At 41.8% G+C, this 24050-nt stretch overlaps 1 protein-coding gene across 5 annotated transcripts in view; it reads right to left on the bottom strand.

Moving 5' to 3' along the window:
* znf804b (zinc finger protein 804B) overlaps window positions 1-24050 on the bottom strand; it is an 870963-nt gene that overhangs the window by 33611 nt on the left and 813302 nt on the right. The window lies entirely within an intron of this gene.

Raw genomic sequence — 24050 nt, 5'->3', positions numbered from 1 at the left:
CTTGGCCAGGCTCATTCCACAGAACATGGTCCAGTATGTCCCGTTCCCTAGTTGGACTATCTACTTATTGTTTCAGGAAACCTTCCTGTATGCACCTAACAAATCCTACCACACAGCAACACCAAGAAGAAGGGAAAAGTCAAATCCTGGTGCTTCTCAGTGATTTCTACCCCAGTTTAATTAGAAAGAAAGCTGAGTTGTGCATGAAAATCTACACTGCATCAAACGCACACAACATCCATCTTTGCAAACAGACAGCATGTCCACCAAGTCCCACCAAATTAAATTGTCAACCATTATGCATACACTAAGTTTCCAGGTACCAAAGTGAGGATTTTTAAACATTGTAATTAATAACCACTTTCCTGAAGCGACACCTAATAGAAAACAGAGAACATTATGCCTTATTCCAAGTGTCTTGCAGCAGATGGATAAAAAAAAGAATTCGATGGTATAAAACAGAATACTTTCATGATATAAATGTGATCAGAGCAAACACTAAATACTATCTATCCTACAACACACCATTCAGAATTAACACAAGTTAAACATGAATTAAGTTGCAAATTGTGATCAAATATTAACGATGAATTGCAAACTAAATGACAGATATAAGTAACACAGACCTTATAAACTTTGGAGATAACACTCAGTCATGAAATTCTTGGAATTCTGTCACCTTCATGAGAAACTTCAGCTCCTCTCGGAGGAGAAAGTGAGGATTGCAGTTGCTGGAGTTCAGAGTCGAAAAGTATGCTGGAAAAGTACAGCCAGTCAGGCAGCATCCAAGGAGCAGGAGAGTTGACATTTCGAGCATAAGCACTTCATCAAGAATGAGGTTTGTGGCCCACGGAGGCTGAGAGATAAATGGGGGTGATGGGGGGAGGTTGGGGTTGGCGGGGGGAGCAATAGCTGGAAATGTGATAGGTGGATGAAGGTAGGGGGTGATGGTGATAGGTCAGAGTGGAGGGTGGAGCAGATAGGTGGGAAGGAAGATGGACAGGTAGGACAGTTCAAGACGGCGGTGCCAAGTTGGATGGTTAGATCTGGGATAGGGTGGGGGGAGGAGAAATAAGGAAACTGGTGAAGCCGACATTGATCCCGTGTGGTTGGAGGATCCCAAGGCAGACGATGAGGTGTTCTTTCTCCAGGTGTCGGGTGGGTGGAGTTCGGGGAGGAGGCCCAGGACTTGCATGTCCTTGGCGGAGTGGGATAGGGAGTTAAAATGTTCGTCCACAGGACGATGGGGTTGTTTAGTGTGTGTCCCAGAGATGTTCTCTGAAATGTTCCGCAAGTTGGCATCCTGTCTCCCCAATGTAGAGGAGACCACATCGGGAGAAATGGACACAGTAGATGACGTATGTGGGAAGTACAGATAAATCCCTGTCGGATGTGGAAGGACCCTTTGGAGCCTTGGATGGCGAAGAGGGGGAGGTGCGGAAACAGGTTTTGCATTTCTTGTGGTGGCAGAGGAAGGTGCCAGGTGGGATGGTGGGGGACGTGGACCTAACAAGGGACTCGCGGAGGGAATGGTCTCTGTGGGACGCAGACAGGGGTAGGAAGGAAAATATATGGAGGGAAATATATCCCTGGTGGTGGAGTCTGTTTGTAGGTGGCGAAATGGCAAAGGATGATGCATTGTATCAAGAGTTGGTGGTATGGAAGGTGAGGTCCGGGGGGTTCTGTCCTTGTTGCGATTGGAGGGATGGGGCTCAAAGACAGAGTTGCAGGAAGTGGAGGAGATGGGCTGGAGGGCATCATCAACCAAGTGAGCAGGGAAATTGCGGTCCTTGAGGAAAGAAGCCATCTAGGATGTACTATGGTGGAATTAGTCCTCCTGGGAGCAAATGCGGCAGAGGCAGAGGAATTGGGAGTAAGGGACAGTGTTTCTACTGGAGACAGGATGGGAGGAGATGTAGTCCAGGTAATTGTGAGAGTCAATGGATTTGAAGTAGATGTCTGTGTTGAGTCAGTCACTGGAAATGGAGATGGAGAGGTCCAGAAAGGGGAGGGAAGTATCCAGGATGGTCTAGGTGAACTTGAGGTCAGGGTAGAAGGTGTTCGTGAAATTGATGAGGGTGATTAACACCTCTGGGACACATGCACTCAACAACGCCACCACCCTGTGGCCAAACACTTTAACTCCCCTTCCCAATCCATCAAGGACATGCAAGTCTTGGGCTTCCTCCCCCTGTCAAACTCTAGCCACCTGATGCCTGGAGAAAAATGCCTCATCTTCTGCCTTGGGACCCTCTAACCACATGGGATCAATGTCGACTTCACCAGTTTCCTCATTTCCTCTCCCCCCAATCCTATTCCAGATCCAACCTTGCAACTTGGCACCAGCCTCTTGAACTATCCTACCTGTCCATCTTCCTTCCACCTGTCTGCTCCATTCTGACCTATGACCATCACCCCACCACCTTTATCGACCTATTGCATTCCCAGCTACTGCTCCACCCCAGCCCCCTACAATGGCCAGTTTCCTTTTGATGTTGGCCTGTTCTGTTTCCTACTCAGTTCAGTTTTTGATTTAGTTAGATTGTGCAAATTCAAGACATTCCATCACATTGCACTGCATTCCTAAACAATTAAATGCAAGAACCAAGACTAATCAATGTAAATGTAAAGTATGCCTTAACATTTTAAGTAGCATTAACTGCCACTGAATTATCAGTATTGAATTATTGTGATCATTTCTACTTTGATCACATTCTGGTTCATATGTTCAGATGTTGATCTTAAGTGCTGATGTAACATTCAAAGAATACTCTTTTTATAATGAGTATATGAATAAATACACCAGGCAATTTTGTTTTTCATTTGCATAGATTGCAATGGGAATGATACTCAATAAAGTACAGCGTCTTATAAATATCAAAATTATATTTTGTACATTCTAATTTTCAAATTTTTGTTGTTGGTGTACTCAGTTTTAAATCTGATTCACTGATTTCCCAGAACACCTTGGCAAATGCAACTTCTCTTCTTCATCTAGGCACTCTTTCACTCTTTGAATTTGTCTTTCTTAGTTTTTCTCCTTCACTATCGTTGTAGTGGGTGATTTTAAATTCCCCAGTATTGACTGGACTTCCTTAGTGCCAAATGCTTAGATGGGGCAGAATTTATTATGTGCATCCAGAAGGTTTCTTGAAACAATATGCAAAATCATTCAAGTAGGGAAGGGCCATACTAGACTTTGTATTGGGGAATGGGGCCTGGCCAGGTGATTGAGATTTCGGGGGTGGGGAGGTAGAGTATTTTGGGAATAGTGATCATAATTCCATAAGTTTTAAGATAGTTATGGGTAGGGATAAGTCCTCAGTTGAATGTACTAAATTGTGGGAAAACTAATTACAACTGTATTAGGCAGGAACTGGAGAAATTAGATTTAGGGCCACTCTTTGAAGATGAATCGGAATATGATATTTTGGAAACCTTTAAGGTCAGGTGAATCAGAGTTCAGGACCAGCATGTTACCGTGAGGATGAAAGGTGAGGATAACAAGATTTGGGAATGCTGGATGTCAAGAGATTTTGAAAGTTTAATCAAAAAGAAAATGGAAGCATATGTAGGGTTTAGGAAACTGAAATCAGACAAGTCCCTTGAGGAATGTAAAGGAAGCCGAAAAACACTTAAACAAGGAATTAGGAGGGCTAAAAGGGGCCATGAAATGTCCTTGTCAAACAGGATTTAAGAATTCAAAGCCTTAAGACATATATTAGGAGTTACAGGATAGTGAGGGAAAAGGTAGGTCCATTCAAGGACAAAGGAGGGCATTTATGCATGGAACCAGCTCAAGTGGATGACATCCTTACTGGGTACTTTGCATCACTATTCACTAAGGAAATGGACAAGGATGATGGTAAGATTAGAGAAGGGTATGTTAATATTCTCGGGAATCTGGATTTTTAAGTAGAAGGAAGTGTGTGTGTCTTGAAAAACATTCAGGTAGATAAATCCCCAGGGCCTAATGGGATCTTTCTCATGGTACTGAAGGCAAGAGAAGAGATTTCTGAGGCCTTGACAGAGATCTTTATGTTCTATTTAGCTCTCAGAGATGTCCCAAAAGACTGGAGAACAGCCAATGTTGTTCTATTGTTTAAGAAGAGCAACAGGGATATATCAGTGGAAGGGAAATTATTGAAGAAGATTCTTGGGGATAGGATTTTCTTGCATTTGGAGAAGAATGGACTTATTTGGAATAGTCAACATGGCTTTGTGCCGAGGAGGTCTCATCTCCCAAATCTAGCTAAATATTTTGAGGGAGTGATGAAAATATTTGATGAAAGTAAGGAGTGGATGCTATCTATGTGAAGTTTGCTAAATTTTGACAAGGTTTGTCATTGTAGGCTGATCCAAATTGAGTTGATAGCTCCTTGAAAGTGGCATCACAAGAAGCAGATAAGGTGGTAAAGAAGGCATACAGCAAGCCTTCAGCGATTGGGATTTTGCATATAAAAGTTGGCAAGTTAGGTTGCAGCTGTACAAAGCTTTAGTTAGGCTGGTTATTGTGTGCAGTTCTGTTTGCCACATTATAGAAAGCACATGAAGGTTTTGGAGAGGGTGCAAAAGAGGTTTACCAGGATGTTGCCTGGATTGAAATGTATTAGCTTTAAGGTGAGGTTGGACAACTTAAATTGTTTCTGTAAGAGCGTCAGAGGCTGAGGAGCAACCAAGTAGAAGCAGATAAAGTTATGAGAGGCATGGATAGAGTGAGTGGTCGGAGTCTTTTTTCCCAGCATGGAAATATCAAATATTAGGGGGCCTAGATTTAAGATGAGAGGGGGTAAATGTGTAAGGTAAGATTTTTAAACAGAGGGGTGGTACCGAAGGTGGTAGAAATAGATACGATAGCAACATTTAAGAGGCACTTAGACAGATACATGAATGGACAAAGAATAGAGGGGTTCAGACTGTGTGCAAGCAGATGGGATAGGAATAGAATGGCATGATGTTCAGCAGAGGCATGGTGGGCAGAAGGGTCTATTTCTGTGTGCACTATTCTATGTTTTATTTTTTCTTATCCCTTCCTTTTCTTTTTGTTATTTGTCCATTTGCTACTACTTCTTAACCTCTTCAAGTTCTTTCCCCAGTCTACTTCCTTTTTGTGACTAGCAACATGGGAAATTGAAGGAGTTAAATGGATTTCCTAATTGTTTATGGGATGAGACTTCAAATGAGCAGGCCCTAAAAAATAAATAAGAAGTGAAGGAACTGGCTTCTGTCACATGCTGATTCGTTGTTCCAAGTGAGGATTACACCAATAAATCTTCTTCAGCTTTGCAGGTAAATCATTGTCCACATTGTTGTGGAACCTTTAGATGCAGGTTCTGTACTTTACGGTTTCTTTGGAACTGTGTAAGGAACATTAAGTGGGCTGGATTTTCTGAAGGCTGTCAGTCATCAGTCAGATTTCCACTCTACTCCTACTTTTTTCTGTCGAGCCAAACCTCTGCTTATATGGCAGAAGATTCCAATCACGGCTGCTACAGAAATGTGGAGCATGCCCTGAAAATTAACAGATCTCACATGGTGGAGGCTAGTCAGGGGATGTCAAACCATGCCCCTTTTCTCATGGCCGTCGTTTCCATATTCCGTGATTTAAATTTCCTGCAGCACGGACAGCTACTTTGACAGCTCTCCTGTGAAAGGGTAAGAATGTAAAGTAAGTGTGGATTTGGGGTGACTGGTGGGGGTGGGACGCCACACTCTCAGGTGAGTAGGGTGCCAAGATGCCTGGTAAGTGGAGTGACAGATGGGTAAGGTGCTAATGTGCAAGGTGCGAAGGGTGCTATACAGCTGTGGTTCTGTTTGCCGAGCTGGAAGTTTTTGTTGCAACGTTTCATCCCCTGGCTAGGCGACATCATCAGTGCTTGGGAGCCTCCTGCGAAGCACTTCTTTGATGTTTCCTCCGGTGTTTATAGTGGTCTGTCCCTGCCGCTTCCGGTTGTCAGTTTCAGCTGTCCCCTGTAGTGGTTGGTATATTGCAACAAAAACTTCCAGCTCGGCGAACAGAACCACAGCAACGAGCACCCGAGCTACAAATCTTCGCACAAACTTTGGTGCTATACAGGTATAAGTTGTTGTTGAGAGAAAAATGAAAGAAATATAAAGAAGGTGCAACAGAAAGAAGGAACAGTAAGAGAGAGGATATATAAAAACAGAAAAAAATGGAAATGAAGGGATTGAAGCCAGAATGGTAAAATCACCGGAGTGGTAATGCAGAACCCCAGCCTGCTCTGGGGGGCAAAGGTTGGAATTACACCACAGCAGCCGGTGAAAACTGAACTAAATGACTAAATGTGGAATTAATAAAGACTAGTCTAAGGGTGATGAAGAGCCATTGAGTTAAAAAAAAACCTATCTGGCTCACAAATATTGTGTAGGGAAGGAAATTTACTGTTCATACCTGGTCTGGTCTAATCTACTTGTGACTCCAGACCCACAGCAATGTGGTTGACTCTTACATCTCCACTGAAATGCCCAGCACTTAGTTACTTAGCTGTAACTAACACCATGAAGCCAGAGGGAAAGATGGGGCATTCAGCACTGACCTATGCACTGGAAACAGCAATAGAAAACACAGCCCTTTGAAACCACGAGGTTCTCTTTACTAACATCTCGTGCTTGTCCCAGAGTTTGGAGAACTGTCTCACAAACTAGTAAAGCAACAACCTGACAGAATCAGACCTTATAATGTCCCAGGCAATACCATCACTATCTGTGGATGTGCCATCGAGTCATATAGCACGGAAACTGACCCTTCGGTCCAACTAGTCCATTCGAATATAATCCCAAACTAGTGCCACCTGCCTGCCCCTGGTTCATATCCCTCCAATCCTTTCCTCTTCATGTATCTATCCAAATGTTTTTTAAATGTCATAATTGTATCCGCATCCACCACTTCCTCAGGAAGTTCATTCCACACTCAAACCACCCTCTGTGTAAAAAAAACTCTTGATTCTTTTTAAAATCTCTCTCCTCTCACCTTAAAAACGTGTCCCCAGTCTTCAAATTGATAGGACAGATATACCAGAGGAGTGGCACGGAGAGATACTGTTGGCAAGGAGTGTTGGGAGTCCTCAACATTAATGTCAGATCCCATGATCAAACATGGCATCAGATCAAACAGAGGCATGGAAACCACCTGATGACCAGTTACCCACTTCCATGGCTGATGATCAGTACTCCTCCATGTTGAACATTGATTGTCATTCTCAGTAATTTGATCCAGTGATACTCTGTTTTGGGGATCTCCAATGTCCTTCACAAAGAGTGGCTTACTTGCTCCACTGAGCTGGCCCAGTCCTAAAGGACATACTTCTACACAGGGAACAAAAAAATAGGAAAAGCCGACTTGACCCCAACCTCACCAATCAGTCAACTCTGATGTAGAGTCATCTAGACTCAAAACGTTAGCTTGCTCTCTTTCCATAGATGCTACCAGACCCGTTGTGCTTTCCAGCATTTCTTTGTTTTCATCAATCTACCTACTGTAGATGCATCTGTCCATGATAACAATGGGAGGAGTGATCAGTGTACAGTTTTTATTACATTATATGGCGCTATCACCTTGCTAAATGGGACAGACTTCAAACTGGTCCAGCAACTCAGAACTGGGAATCTGTGTGACATTGTGGACCATCAACAGCCACAACATATAACCTTATGGTTCATATAACCCATCTTCCAGTAACAACACTGGTTCACTGAAAAGTAACAGAAGTACCCCAAGAGCAACACCAAATATATATAAAAATGAAGTGTCAATCTGGTGAACCTGCAATGCAGGACTATATGCACGCCAAACAGCAGCATTCAACAGGTAAGGTTAAGTGATCTCACAGGCAACAAATGAGATCTAAGCTCTGCAGCCCTGTCACAGCTAACAGCATAATTGGACTCCATAACTATCTCCATATTTAATGACGCTGGAGCGCAACACGTCTGTGTAAAAGATAAGGCTCAAGCATTTGCATCCATCTTCAGTTAGAAATGCACAAAGGATGATCCATCTCAGTTTCCTCTTGAGCAGCCCAGCAGCTTCAGACTTTAGCTTAATTCAAATCACTGTAAATACGTAGTGATTGGGACCAAGTGGATCTTACTGATTATGGGATCCTTGATTGGGGTTCTAAATCTAGGCCAATCAAAGAGCCCTGGGTGGCAGAGATGAACAGGGGATTCCCCTTCACCTTTTTGATCACGCAGCATTGCCCGTTGATGAGAAGGGCACTGCTTGTCACTGGGCACTTGGGTGTTTCTTTGCTTCCTGGTGGTGGAAACTGAATAAAGATTCATGCACCTTGTGTCTTTCACTGTGTCTTTCAATGAACAGGGTATTCAGAATCTTCTTACTTCAGAGACTGACTCTGAGCTGACTGGCCACTGCTAGTGCACTGTGCACATGTAAATAAAGGGTGAGTTGGTGATGGGATACTGGCTTTTGTGCAATTATTTCGACATGATATTTTGAAATGACTGATGGCTTTCTAAAAAGGCTCTGGACTCTGATAATGTTCTGGCAATAGGAAAGGAGAGCTGTGCTCCACAACTCGCTACACCCTTAAATAAAAATTAGCATCTTGTTCAGGTTTGTCCATTCACAAAATGCAGAATTAGTTCAGCCCAACTAACTAACAACTTTTGTGTCTCCTCAAGTAGTGGAAGGATGAATTGAAAGTGCTGTTGAGCAAAATCTGTGGAGAAATAATCGGGCTCACTGAAACCTAGCTTGGATTCCACCAGACCACTCAGCTCCTAACCTCATTAAAACCATGGTTCAAATAACAACAAAAAGTCTGAATTCCAGCAGTGAGATGAGAGTTATTTTACTCGACGTCATGGCTTTATTTTTTTCTTCTGAATATGACATTAAAGACAGTGAGCAGAGCCGAACTCAGTGGGAACCAAAGGAAGGTTCTCCATTGGTTGGGATCACACCTAGCATTAAGGAACATGATTATGATTGTTGGAGGTCAGCCATTTCATCCCCAGGACCTCACTGCAAGGGTCATAGATATTCAGCATGGAATCAGGCCCTTCGGTCAAACTTGCCAGCCAGATATCCTAAATTAATCAAATCCCATTTGCTAGCACCTGGCCCACATTCCTCCAAACCTTTCTTATTCATTTACCCATCCAGTCCTACATTGTAGTTTCCTGACTCAACTGTTTTCAGCTGCTTCATCAATGACCTTCTCTCCATCATAAGGTCAAACACTGGGATGCTCGCTGATGCTTATACAGTGTTTCTCACCATTCACTATTGCATCAAAAATGGCTAGGCCTGTACAATACACAGGCTTGGGATGAAAAGTGGCAAGTAATATTCATCCCAAATAAGTACCACACGATGACCATCTTCAGCTTGAGAGAACCAAAGCATTGCCCCTTGATATCAACTGAATCCTCCATTATCAACAACCAGTGGGTGCTGACCAGAAACTTAACTGGACCAGTCACATAAATACAATGGCTAAAGTGCTTGGAATCCCATAACAATGAACACACTTCCAGACTCCCCAAGCTTGTCTACCATCTACAAGGCACAAGTCAGGAGTGTGATGGAGAACACTGTATTGGAATGAATACAGTTGCAACAACATTCAACAATCTTGACACCATCTATGACAAAGCTGTCCACTTGATTGGCAACTGATCCAAAATCATTCACTCCCTCCAATATTTATGCTTAGTGCACACTATTTACAAGACGCACTGCAGAATCCTCAGACAGCACCTTCCAAACCTATGATTATTTCAATCTAGAAGGATGAGGGCAGCAGATATATGGGAACTCCACCATGTGCCCGTTCCTCTCCAAGCCTGACTTGGAATTATATCACCATTACTTCACTATCGCTGGGTCAAAATCCTAGAATTCCCTCCCTAATAGCATTGTGGGTCAACCCACAGTGCATGCAATGAAGTTAGCTTGCCACCACCTTCCCATGGGCAGCTAGTGATGGGCAATAAATACTGGCCAAGCTAGCAACAACCATAACGAGTTAAATTATTTTTAAAAATTCAATATCTTGGATGCTGCCATTGGTCAGAAACTTAAGTGGACTAGCCATATAAATTCTGTGGCTACGAGAGCAGCTCAGAGTCTAGCAATTGTATGGTGAATAACACATCCCTGAATTCCCAAAACCTCTGTACCATCCAAAGGCACAAATACAGAATGTGATATAATACTTCTGATATGCCTAGGTGAGTGTAGCTTCATCAATATTCAAGAGGTTTGACACCATTCAAGACAACACAGCCCGCTTGACTGGCTTTCCATTGATGAGCTTATGCATACACTCCAGTCACATACACTCCAGTCACCACAGGCACACAGTGGCATTAATGCAGATCATTTACAAGATGCACTGCAACTTACCAAGACATTTTAGACAACACCTTCTAAACCCACAACCTTTACCACCTAGAAGGACATGGACAGAAGCCCATGGGAACTCTGCCATCTGCAAGTTCCCCTCCATGCCACCCAGTCCCCTGACTTGTAACTATTTCTCTGTTCCTTCACTGTCACGGGTCAAAATCCTCAAATTCCATTCCTACCAGCACTGTTGGTATACCAACACCTCAAGGACTCCAGCATCCCAAGAAGATGCTGAACCATCATTCTCTTGAGGGCTATTAAGGGTGGGCATTAAACGTTAGTTTTGCCAGCAATGCCCACATCCCGTGAGCAAACATAAAACTGAAATTTAGAGGTCTGCTAGGTTGGATGTGATGGGCCAAAGGGCCTATTTCTGCACTATAGATCTCCATGAATTGAATTGAATTTATTGCCTCACATACGCAGGCACAGTGAAAAGTTTTGTCTTGCGAGCAATAGAGGCAGATCACAGAGGTAAGAAGCAGAGATAAGTAAATAATAGGTAAACAGTGGCAAAAACAAAAACACAGGTACAGGTAAATGTTAAGAGTGTGTGAGTCCATTCAGTATTCTAACAATAATGGGGTAGAAACTGTTTCGAAACCAGCTGGTGCGTGTGTTCAGGCTTCTGTACCTTCTCCCCGATTGTTGTAGAAAAACATTGCCAGGATGGGATGGATCTTTGAGAATGCTGGCAGCCTTTCCTTGACAGTGGGCCTGGTAGATGTATTCTATAGATGGGAGGTTGGCCTTTGTGATTGGCCGGGCTGAGTTCACTACTCTGTGTAACCATCTCCAATCTTGAATGGTACAGTTGCCATACCAGGTAGTGAGTCAAGATTAGAGTGGTGCTAGAAAAGCACAGTAGGTCAGGCAGCATCCGAGGAGCAGAAAATTGACATTTCAGGCAGGATCCCTTCATCATGAAGTGTATCACTACCAAGAGTCCAAGAAAGTTTGTTGTGGATGACCACTCCCAGGAGCTTGACATTCTTCACTCGTTCCACCTCTGTGCTGACGTTATGACTCTTTTGCCACAACCCCAGACAACATATCTTTCACCCAGGATATCTCTAACTCAGTTCTTAATCTCAATCAAACTGCTATGGAAGTACAATGAAACATGGCTATGTGCTTCCAACTGTCAGTGATGATTTACACATTCTTTATTCTCATTTGCATAGATGCATTACACTTAAATCTCTTATGTGCTCCATTCTGTCTCAATCCCTCAAGCTCTCTTACCTAACACATTTATAACAGTGAGTTACTATTCGCCTTCAGGGATTTAGAGTCATAGATTCTTCAGTCCAACACGTCCATGCTGACCAGATATTCTAAATTTATCTAGTCCCATTTGCCAGCATTTGGCCCATATGCCTCTAAACCTTTCCTGTTCATGTACCCATCCAAATGTCTTTTAAATGTTGTAATTATACCAGCTTCCATCAATCCCTCTGGCAGCTCATTTCATACAGGCACAACCCTCTGCATGAAAAAAGTTGCCCCTTAGGTCCCTTGTAAATTTATCTCCTCTCATCTTAAACCTATGCCCTCTAGTTTTGGACTCCCTCACCCCAGGGAAAAGACGTCCATTTATCCAATCCATGCCATTTATGATTTTATAAACGTCTATAAGGTCACACCTCAGCCTCCAATGTTCCATGGAAAACAGTCCCAGCCTGTTCAGCCTCTCCCTATAGCTCAAATCCACCAACCCTGGCAACATCCTTATAAATCTTTTCTGAAACCTTTCAAGTTTCACAACATCCTTCCGATAGCAGGGAGCCTAGAATTGAACGCAGTATTCCAAAAGTGGACTAACCAATATCCTGTACAGCCACAATATGACCTCCCAACTCCTTTGTTCTTGTTAGCACTGAAGAAACCATTTAAATTTATCGCGAGTAAAGATCTAACAGTGCAGTTCTATTTGAATTACTGTATACTCACACTCTATCCTGTACATCTGGCAGCTGCCCGTGTAGGTTCTTTTCAAATATAGGAAACTGTGATATTTATTGACAAACTAAACATCTAAGCATTAAGGTTTTCTTATCCCGTTCACAAGTTTCTCATATCAAGATAATTAATTTCATAACATGGGATAACTACCATTTTTAATTAATTGTTAGAGGAATAAACTTTTCCCACAAGCTTCTCGAACAGTGTGCTGAATAATCCCCAGTTCAGCCTGCATGCCTCCTTTGGGAGAAACTGCTTACAAATATCAGATTTTCATTGTAGGAAGGCCCTTGTGGGCTGCAACTAGGTCAGCGACCTGGAAAAGAATTAAGAGGTCAGTACAGGAGCTGCTGGATGCTCAGAGGGGCTGTTTAAAAGGCCTGCCTCAGTGCTGAGGGACTTCATCTCACTTCTTGCGAGAACAGTAAGGCTCTCATGCCCTCATCCATCATCACAAATCCTCACCCAATGCACAATCCTCATGGCCCATATCTGCAAGGTTTGGGATGGACAACATGAGGGACCATGGGATGTGCCTGAGTTGGTGTTCGGGGCTGGGTGAAATAATTTGGCCTGGTGAGGCGTGGGTAAGACATTTTTAAAAATTACTTTAAAAAGGGTTCTCTCATCCGTGGTTTATAACACCCTCTGAAATGCAATCGCCATGTGTCCTTTAAAAGCTGCCCTGGCTCCATGAAAATATTGGAGGAGTGGAACAGACCAATCCCTGATATGGAGCTAGTCAAATTGGGAGTGCAGGGTATGGGCCAACAAGCCGAATGAGCCAGCACCATTAAATAGCACTGCCAAGTATCAGAATGCTCACCAATGGCCAGCATTGTCAGTCTTTCACAGAGTCTCCCAGGCTATCTGAGAATCAAGCCCAATGTGTTTCTTTCTTTAAAAAAATGGATAACTTCAAGCTATGAAATGAAAATGTGCATTGATGAAATTGTGCAAGAGTAATGTTGCCCTTCCTGCTGAGGGAAAATTGTAATATCTGCTGCTTTTCAAAATAGATGTATTCATGACATGTAGGTGTCACTTGCTGGCCAGCGTCTATTTCCCATCTCTTGGTGACAAGGCAGTGGTGAGCTGCCTTCTTGTAGTAATGTAGTTCATGCACTACAGGTTGACCCACACTGCTGTTAGGGAGAGCATTGACTTAGAGACAGTGAAGGAGCCACAGGTCTTAGTTGAAAGATATGGGCAAGGCTATTTAGGACTGAGATAAGGAGAAATTTCTTGACCCAAGGGCAACATTCCCTCGAATTGTTAACAGCTGAGTGAACCTCTGATTTGAGTGGGGGAGTGATTCTGGAACTGAAAGGCAATGTTGTGATCAGCATAAATGGCAAACAGGCTCAAATGGCTTATTCCTGTTTCTATGTTTTCTATGTTTTAACACAATGTATTTCCTCCAAGCTGTTATACACAAAGGTATATTGTGTGACTGATTTCTATGGAGTTAGATGTTGGTATCTTCCGTCCCCTTTTCCACTTTGCCTTTATTCAACTAAATTGCTTGCCATTTCGTTTGGCATGCAGTGAAGTGTGATTCAAGTGCAGTAAACTGTAGGAAGCCATAGACAGACCCGATTTGAAACACACCTTGACTGCCAGAAAATGATCATGCAGGAGATTCTATTATTATGATAATATGCGCAAAGAAGTTTAAAGATGGCAATTTGCCAAGACTTGTAATTATAAACTGTGGCTGGAATATGTGCCGTTGCAGATGTTTGGATAAGAAAAGTTAACAGGTAGTGTGGCAGCTTAATATTGATGAATATTTTGACAGCTTTGCTTCTACAGCTTTATTTTGATCCACGTATCTACCTCTGTGGTGTAGTCTTAAGTTGCTGGTTCTATAAAACATGCTGTTTTCCCCGCATCTATTCTTGGTTTTGAAGATACTGGATGGGGCCTGACCTCTCTCTGCTACAATGCATGATGGTATCCATCTTGTGGGAAAAATTCCCAGAATGCCGAACAGGAATGTTTTTCTCTTACAAACCTCAAATATCTGCACATTACAGACATAATCAAGAATGGATCTGTAACTGTGTCTATCTCCCATTTACCTGCTGAGTTCATTTCCTCTTTCTCTTCTCTCACAGTTTGTCTGGTGATCATTGTTTCCCCCACGTTGTCCTTGAAAAGTCAGTTAAGATTGAAAATTGTTGTTGCCTTTGCAAAAGCTTAATACTACGTGGTAACATTCCTTTCAATATTTTCTTTAAGAGCTGTTGACTTGCCAGATATTTTGCTTATACGAGGTGTACATCCTACCTCTCGGCCAATATATGCAGTGAGCATAATACAATTATTTAAACCAGCTGACCTCTGAAAATCATTCAAGGTCACTTCATCTGTGAAAATGAATACTGTTTATCTTTTTAGCCTTCTACAGACTGCAATAGATTTTCAATATTTGCCAGCCTTTCCGAAGGCTATCTGGAGGGAAAGAAACAGTCCACTGAGACCAGCCCTTAGTGAAAGACAAAAACAATATGTACTGACTGTTATTTTTCGAATAATTAACTATGGATTATACATTGACAAACTTCCAGTGATAATGCCAAAACACAATTTTTTTCAATAATGACATTATCACCACAATGACATTATCATCATGACACTTTCCACCAAAGAGTGATCAGCAGCAAAATCAGAATAAAATTTATTTCATCTCAATGGCACAGAAGGCTGAGAGAATGAATCCCCTCTCTCCACTGAGTTTGACACTCAGCTGTAAACCTCTGTGAAGGCCTTAATGTAGAGAGACCAGTCAACTCTCCCTAGGGAAGAAGGGAAAATCCAATAAGCAAATTTTAGTGAGCTGGTCTTGTGCAATTCTCTAGTAGACAATGAAGAGTTGCTCTGGCAGTGCCATAGAGCTCAATACTTCTTCTGCCATCTCAGATGCTGGAACCAGGAAAAGAAAAAAGCCTGTGGGGAGGTATAGAGTAGAGTAAAGTAGAGTATGGAGTATAAAAGGGACATGTGCATTTCCACAAAAATAATCAACCACATATTAATTCTAAAAAGATCTGAGCACTCTCCAGTGATAACCATTGAGAAATCGCATCTGTTGAAGAGAAAGCTAAGTCAATGTTTTGAGTCCAGTGACCCTTCATCAGTACTGATGTCATCAGAACTCATCATTTCTCGAGAAGAGTCACTGGACTCAAAACATTGATTCTGCTTTCGTTCCAAAGATGCTGCCAAACCTGCTGAGCTTTTCCAGCAATTTTTGTTTTTGTTTCAGATTTCCAGCATCCACAGTTCTCAATTCTATGATTAAATTAGATTCCCTACAGTATGTAAACCCAAGTTCAGCCCAAGTCCACACCAACCCTCTGAAGAGTAACCCAACCAGACCCATTCCCCTATTGCTAATGCACCTAACACTATGGGCAATTTAGCATGGCCAATTCACCTGACTTGCACATCTTTGGATTGCAGGAGGAAACCGGAGCACTCAAAGGAAACCCATTCAGACACAGAGAGTCACCAGAGAGTCACCAGAGGTAGGAATCAAACCCAGTTCCCTGGCACTGTGAGGCAGCAGTGCTAACCACTGAGCCACCATGCCACCCGTTCACTGTCATGAAGTACTCATGTTTGGCCATTTGATATGGGTAGGGGAAAGAGGCAGATTGAAGCATTGTATACTCCTAAGCTTCTATCCTGAAGCAGAGTGGTTTAAATTTTGAATTTTCATAAACCTCCATATGTGAAGTCAATTTTTCAAAATGATGCAGCAAACTCTAGTGATTATTTATTCACATTCAAATAAATGTTATCTTTGTAGTTCACACACACACATGCGCGCATGCGAAAGAAATTTGAGGAAAAGAGTTTTACACCTATGAATATTAAAACCTAAAAAGAATTAACTTATGTGAATAATAGAGTCCGGTGAGTGTTTCTTCATTTGTGTTAAAAGCTCAGAAATGCCCAGATGACTGATTGCTGGATTGTTTTACAGTTGACGATGAGTGGCAAGATGGAAGACCTTCTGGGACCTGCTTTCAGGGAAATGTGGACTTCAGGTTCATTTGGCTGTCGGCCAATAGTGTTGTGTAGTATTCTCTGTCAGATGTTAAAAATTGCCCAGATCGAGTAAAATGTAATCTTCAAACATTTCAAAGGCCTGAGGGTCACCTGATGAGTCCATCAAGGAATGAGTTTCTATTAATGATATTTCTACCTCTCTATTCAAGGATCCATTATAGAACTGAGGAGATGATTGGGGCGATTAGCAACTCCACAGGTATAACCAGGATTGATTACTCTCCTTTTGTGGACCATCTACAGTACTGTTCTTTTTTGTTTGTTAACTGTAATGTCCACATGGTAAAAAACATGAAATTCCAGAAGGATAGTGTCTGAGCTGTGTCCTTTTAGAGCTCAACTTTTCAGAATTGTAGTCATTTTTCAACTAACATGATGATGGTGACGATGTTTTGTGATCAGCAAGGTTTATAATTAATAAATACGAGTTAAAATTTCATTTGAACAGTTGTGTTTGATCTTTTTAAGGTCTATTGACAACACATTCATTATTTTTCATTTAATTCGTCCATTATTTTCTACTTCTGGATAAGAAGACTGGAAGAATATTCACTTATTGAATGCAAGGAATAATGAACATCAGAATGGGTTTTACATTTATGTAAAATTATGTAAGTACCAATAATATATCTCTTCATTGTGTTCACTTACAAGAAACTGACATTTAATTATGTTTATTACAAGTTGGGATATAGCTGGATATTAGGATTTTTTTAAATTGCAAACTAAAATCATGTTTTACTTCAGAAACATATTATTAAATTCATTCGATTGTAGAATTGGTTGAAGAAGCATAAACATTATCATGGACTAGGTAGTCCAAATGACATGTTGCAGTGCTTTATCATCAATGTAAACCGAAAACCTATTATGATAGATATTATTATCTGACCATATAATCCCATGACATCCCCTGAATGAACATTTTGAATGAATATAAATAAACTCCAGGAATACATTGTCCCTAGCCCATGTTTTTCTCTTTCCTGTTGAGTCTCAGAAACACTTGCAGTGGACTCTGTCAGCAGCTTACAACTGACATTGTAGGACATTCTCAAGGTCCTTGCACTGACTGAACACTTGCAATGAAAATGCAAGCATTTGCTTTCCAAGATGTCATTCAACATAATGAAAGGTCACAGACCTGAAACTTTAACTGGTTTTCTCTCTCTGTAGATGCTGTCAGACCTGCTGAGTTAACCAGCATTTTCTGTTTTTATGTCATTCAACCAATACTGACTGTACTGAATATTAACACCAGGGTCCTGCAGATTTGGCAGAGGTTGTATATGGTTTTCAAGGAGTTTTCTGCACCAAGTTCTAACACTTTTGACCCAGATATTCTAGTCAAAAAAGAATGAAGTACTCCATTGACTGAAAAACAGAAAAAAAAAGGGCCAGATAATATAGGTGAAGCATACATGTCCTGAGGAACATGATGGTAATGGCAGAAGACTGCAGTGCTTCCAGCTGTATGATAACAGCTGGCAAACATTTTAAACTCTTGACACAAGTATTTATCTAGGTTACTGCTGTCTCCTGCCAGCAGAGCTCAGTGAACATACAGCTGCTATTTTGAAATCTGAAGAGCTACCTCCTGACTTGTCCTTCAAAAATCCAAGGATGTTACAATTACATGAACTTTGTCTCCAGGAGTGGCGATACCTGTGACTACATAACAAGCCAAACAGAACAAAGAACAACAAAACAGCACAGGAACTGGCCCTTCAGCCCTCCGAGCCTGTGCTGACACATTTTGTCCTTTCATATTAAAATTGTCTTCACTTACAGGATCCTTACCCCTCTATTCCCTTCTTAATCTTGTATTCACCCAGGTGCTTCTTGAATGCTGCTATTGTGTCTGCTTTCACAACCTCCTCTGGCAATGCATTCCACATCACTTTTAAACTTCCCCCCTCGCACCTTGTACCTGTGTGCCCTAGTAACTGACCTCTCCAACCTGTAAAAATCTCTCATACTTTCCACTCTATCCATGCCTTTCACAATCTTATAAAGTTCTATCAGGTCGCCCCTCGACCTCTTAGATCACCTGTGGTATTGCAGGGAACATTTAACGTTGCATGATGGGAAAAAATTGGTCAAAGTCTCAAGTTATAGTTCAGTAAGTTAAAAGGGCTGTGGTAAAAAGTCAGAAACAGCTTACAGGACTGCACTGAATGTAAACAAATTCCATAAGTTTGATAAAATTTCAGTACGCTTCTTAATGGCTCCTTGTATATTTCGAACTGCAGATTTTAGCCTAAACAAGATGTCTGTATAACAGAAACAGAGTTATGGAATGACACAAATGATTAATATTTTTTAGGGCTAAGCTTCAGTGTTACTGGTGATGTACATTTCATGACAATCTGTAAACTCATCAGCATATTTTAAAGTATATAATGTACACCTTTCTTTTGTAAAGGCATGAAACATAGGAAAATAGGGAACAATTTGGATCCCTCCTCTTGCCAAGTTTCAGCTAAACTGCGGCAGTATTTGCAATAAAGGCTGATTATTGTCAGTTCAATTGATTCATTTTGAGTATTGTTGATTTCTTTTGTTCTCACAGATCCTTGCTAATTAAATTTCACTTCGACAACCACTGTTATTCTGGTAACGTGCTGTTTACTCACTCACATGAAACACCTCACCCCCTTACCCCACCTGCACCAGCACGAACAGATGGACCAGCCATTTTCATCTCACTCACTCTCTCAGTTTGGCTCATTCCAGTAGAAGACAAACAATAAGGTGGAAGGAGACATGATAATTGATTGATGATCAAACATCATGTCCTCATCCCTGATGAAGTGAGGATTCATGTTGAGAAGGAGAGGGCTGTTGAAGTGGAAATGACGAGACCTCCATGTTCTGGCAGTCAAGTAAGATTCATTGTCAAGTGCTGTACTCTCTCACTCTCATGGCATTCTGTGATGAAGATGAGCAACTCTGGCTCTCCTGCATCAAGATGCCACATCTATGGTTGGTCACTTCTACATCCACTCTTCAATGTTGAGTTGTTCCCCTTCACAATTTTGAATCCTCTGTCCCAACTGTTGCCTCCAACCCCCATAGTTGATATCCCCAGCATCCCCACCACAACAGTGGCTGCTGATAACCCCCCTCGATTGTCAGTGAACAGAACCCCTGAAGCATCCCCCCACCCATCCCTTCATTCCACCACCCCCCCATAACCTCACCAACGTGGAAAGCCAGCCCCAGACCATGAGACAATAGATTGCTGACTGATCTATTTGCAATTCCCTGACAGACCTCTCATTAATCCCCCCACACTGGTTAAATCAGAGCTACAGGAGTGACTGTTGCTCATACTCTGAAATGTAATGATATGGATCCCCTAGACCTGGATATACCATGTAGCTGACAGATCATGGCCAAGACTGGTGACTGAGATTGGACAAAGTCTTTGGCTTCTTGTGCCAGTACTGCCTGACCATCTCCATAAGCTTGAAAGAGCACTACTTCTCTTACATTTTGAGACATGGCCATTTGGTTGAAGCATATGCAATCTATTTGTCAATAATGCTGCTGGCACATCCTTTACCTATGACATTAACATAGCACACAGCCATACACCATATACCCTTGACTGATCACTGCTGACAATGCAACAAATTCCTTGGCTCTGTGTTAAGGCAAGAAAGAAGGACTGTGATGCTGTAAGTTCTTTGCTGTGAACCAGCAAAGCAAAAAAAAAGGCAAGGGCAGGCATGGTATGAATGTCCAAGTTACTAACAGGGTAAGCGATGAGCATTGAGATGCACCCTAGTCCAATCCATAAGGTAAGTGAATGGCTTCATGTGTGAAGAGGCCTTCCAGCAGCCTGTACTACAGTCCAGATTAACCACATCAATGAGGTAATGTCACCACAGTCCCAGAAGACCATAAGGCTGCTCTCTCACTGAGAGAGAGAGAGTTGACTGATAGTCAGTTTAACCTGAGGGTCACCCCGCCTCAGGCAAGGGGTGAGTTTGAGAAGGAAGAGCCTTCATGATGTCTTCAGTCAGTGTGGGAATAGGACCCAGGCTGTTGGCATCACTCTGCATGGCAAGACAATCAGCTTAGTTGCCTGGATGGCTGGTCTGCAATACAGAGTGACGCCAACAGCATGGGTTCAATTCCCACACTGTCTGCCATCTAGCCAACCTAGCTGACTGCTCCATAATGCTACACCCTATTATCCTCTTTGCTTGTTACATCTTCAAAGAACTCTTGTCAATTAGTCAACCATTATTAACCCTTCATCAAAACATGCTGCTCTGATGGATTGCATTGTGATTTTCCAAATGTCCCCTTACTACTTCTTTAAAAATGGATTCCAACAATTTCCCGACCAACAGATTTTAAACTAATTGGTCTGCAGTTTCCTACTTTCTACCTTCCTCCCTTTTTGAAAAGGATATTATATTACTAATTTTCCAAACCACTGGAATCTTCCCAAAATCCACGGAATTTTGGAATATTATAACAAATGCATCCATTATCTTTGCTGCTACTTCCTTTAAGACTCTAGGATATTGGTAATCAGACACCTGTCGTTTCATAATTAAACATTGCTCTTTTTATTTCATTTTCAGTAATCCTTTGTTGGTCCTTAACGGTTTTCAAATCCTCCAGCTACCACTGATATTTTCAATTCAGTTTGCCTTACTGTTTGCTCTTACGTTATCTTTAACTTCCTTGCTTAGCCATTGATGCGGTTTCCCCTCATGTCTTCTCTCTGTAATATTATTTAGTGAGGACCAATTCAATATCTCCTTAAATATCTGCCACTGTTCTTCACTGTCCTACTGTTTAGTACAGACTCACTTTGCTTACTCTTCCCATTTTAGATACCTGTAGAAACTCTTCCTTCTGGTTTTTACATTTCAAGATAGCTTTCTCTCATTTTCTAACATGCTTTTTTCTCATTGAACTTTTAGTCTCTTGTTCTTTATATTCTGGCCAATTATTTGACATGTCACGAACCTTTGCATAATTGTATGCTTTTTCCATAAGTTTAATACTTTACCTGGCTTCATTTCACCTTGGCGGTGGGTCTTAGCATTTATCTTCATAGTATAAATTACCTATTCTGAATATACTGTACTGCTGGATGTAAGTTTGCTCGTTGAACTGGAAGGTTTGTTTTCAGACGTTTCAACACCATCCTAGGTAATATCATCAGTGAGCCTCCGGTGAAGCACTGGTGTTAGTGACCCACTTTCTATTTATGTGTTTAGGTTTCTTGGGTTGGTGATGTCATTTCCTGTGGTGGTGTAATTTCCTGTGGTGATGTCATTTCCCATTCTTTTTCTCAGAGGGTGGTAAATGGCGTCTAAGTCAATGTGTTTGTTGATAAAGTTCCAGTTGGAATGCCATGCTTCTAGGAGTTCTCATGCATGTCTCTGTTTGGCTTGTCCTAGGATTGTTGTGTTGTCCCAGTCGAAGTGGTGTCCTTCCTCATCTGTATGTAAAGATACTAGTGACAGTGGGTCATGTCTTTTTGTGGCTAGCTGATGTTAATGTATCCTAGTGCCTAGTTTTCTGCCTGTTTGTCCAATGTAGTGTTTGAACATCCATCAACATCAGCCTGGTCAAGGAAACACTGACTGCACTATTAGAAGACCCAAAGACACATACACCAAACACCACCAATTTCATCAGCAAGGATATTGTCAAGCTAGTGGACCTATACTTTACCACACACTTCACTTTCAACAACAAAACCTACAGACAAACTAATGGAACACTCATGGGATGTTCAATATCAAGGTTCTTAGCAGAGGTGTGATGCACAGACTCAAACAAACTTTGGGTCAGGTACATGGATGACACCATAAATGAAACAAATTAGAGAAAACCTTCAAGACCATTAACAATACCCTTACTGGCAGAGGAGGAAAACAACAAGAAACTGCCATTCCTAGATGTCACAGTAGAGCGAACAGCCAAATGGGAACTTCAAACCAGTATCTACAGGAAAACAACACTTACGGACAAAATAGTGAACTACAGAAGCAATCATCCCAACACCCACAAATGAAGCTGCATTAGAACATTATTTCAATAAGCCACCATACATTGCAGCACAGAGGAACTATGAAGAGCAGAGGAAAATCACCTATGTGGTGTATTCAAAAAGAATTGGCACCTGATGAATACAGTCCCCTGATTTCTCAGCAATAAACCCAAACAAGCAGACAAAATACATCCAGAAATCCTAGCCACTCTCCCCTACATCAAAAACATCTCATGACTGCCAGGCTACTCAGACCCCTTGGCATCATAGTGGCCCACAAACCCACCAACGCACTAAAATAGCAGCTAATGAACTTGAAAGACCCTACACAGACAACAAGCGAAACTAATGCCATTTACAAAATACCTTGCAAGAACCGTAACAAACACTACATTGGATAAACAGGCAGAAAATTAGGCACCAGGACACATGAACATCAACTAGCCACAAAAAGTGGGTGGCACGGTGGCACAGTAGTTAGCACTGCTGCCTCACAGCGCCAGAGACCCGGGTTCAATTCCCACCTCAGGCGACTGACTGTGTGGAGTTTGCACATTCTCCCCATGTCTGCATGGGTTTCCTCTGGATGCTCTGGTTTTCTCTCACAGTCCAAAAATCTGCAGGTTAGGTGAATTGTCCATGTTAAATTGCCCGTAATGTTAGGTGAAGGGGTAAATGTAGGGGAATGGGTCTGGGTGGGTTGCGCTTCGGTGGGTCGGTGTGGACTTGTTGGGCCGAAGGGTCTGTTTCCACACTGTAAGTAATCTAATCTAAGACATGATCCACTCTCACTAGTATACTTACATACAGATGAATAAGGACACCATTTCAACTGGGATAACACAACTATCCTAGGGCAAGTCAAAGAGATACACACGAGAATTCCTAGAAGCATGACATTCCAACCAGAACTCCAACAACAAACACATTGACTTGGACCCTATTAACCATCCACTGAGAAAAAGAACAGGAAATGACATCACTAACCCGAGGAAACGTAAACACATAAATAGAAAGCGGGCCATAAAACCAGTGTTTCACTGGAGGCTCACAGATGATGTTACCTACTATGGTGACGAAATGTCTGGAAATCCACTCAGCGAGCAAACTTACATCCAGAGCCTCAACCTGAGCTACAAATCTTCTCAAAACTTGCCAGTACTTCTTTTAGAAAGAGAGTTGCCATTATCCTTCCTTACACAACATCTAGTTGGAGGAAAGACTCAAGAAGATAATCCTGTGCCATTTTTTTTAAAAAGCATAGAAATCTGCAAAGACTGGTGCATAGATTGGATAGAACTTACAAAACACGAAAGAATGAGTTTAAAAAATGAGAAACTAGAGTAAGAGCGAAAACTAGATAGACAGATAGTCAGAGCTTCCACAAGTATTTGAAAAAGGGATTGAGCATGAAAATGAAGTTAATGATCTCAAACTTTCCTATGTCCAATTATTTAATAGCATGTGCACCATTGGCCTGGCATTTACAAGATTTTTCTCCCAAAACTAAACAAAGAAATGGCAGAACTCTCTGAAAGTCTTGTTAAGAAAATCTTGTCAGCCTTTTAAAAATATCCTTTTAGA

This window comes from Chiloscyllium plagiosum, unplaced genomic scaffold, assembly GCF_037043375.1.
Source record: "Chiloscyllium plagiosum isolate Xiang-an unplaced genomic scaffold, Cpla_swu_hap1 HiC_scaffold_5, whole genome shotgun sequence".
Taxonomy (NCBI): Eukaryota; Metazoa; Chordata; class Chondrichthyes; order Orectolobiformes; family Hemiscylliidae; genus Chiloscyllium; species Chiloscyllium plagiosum.
This window is presented reverse-complemented; position numbering and strand designations above follow the sequence as displayed.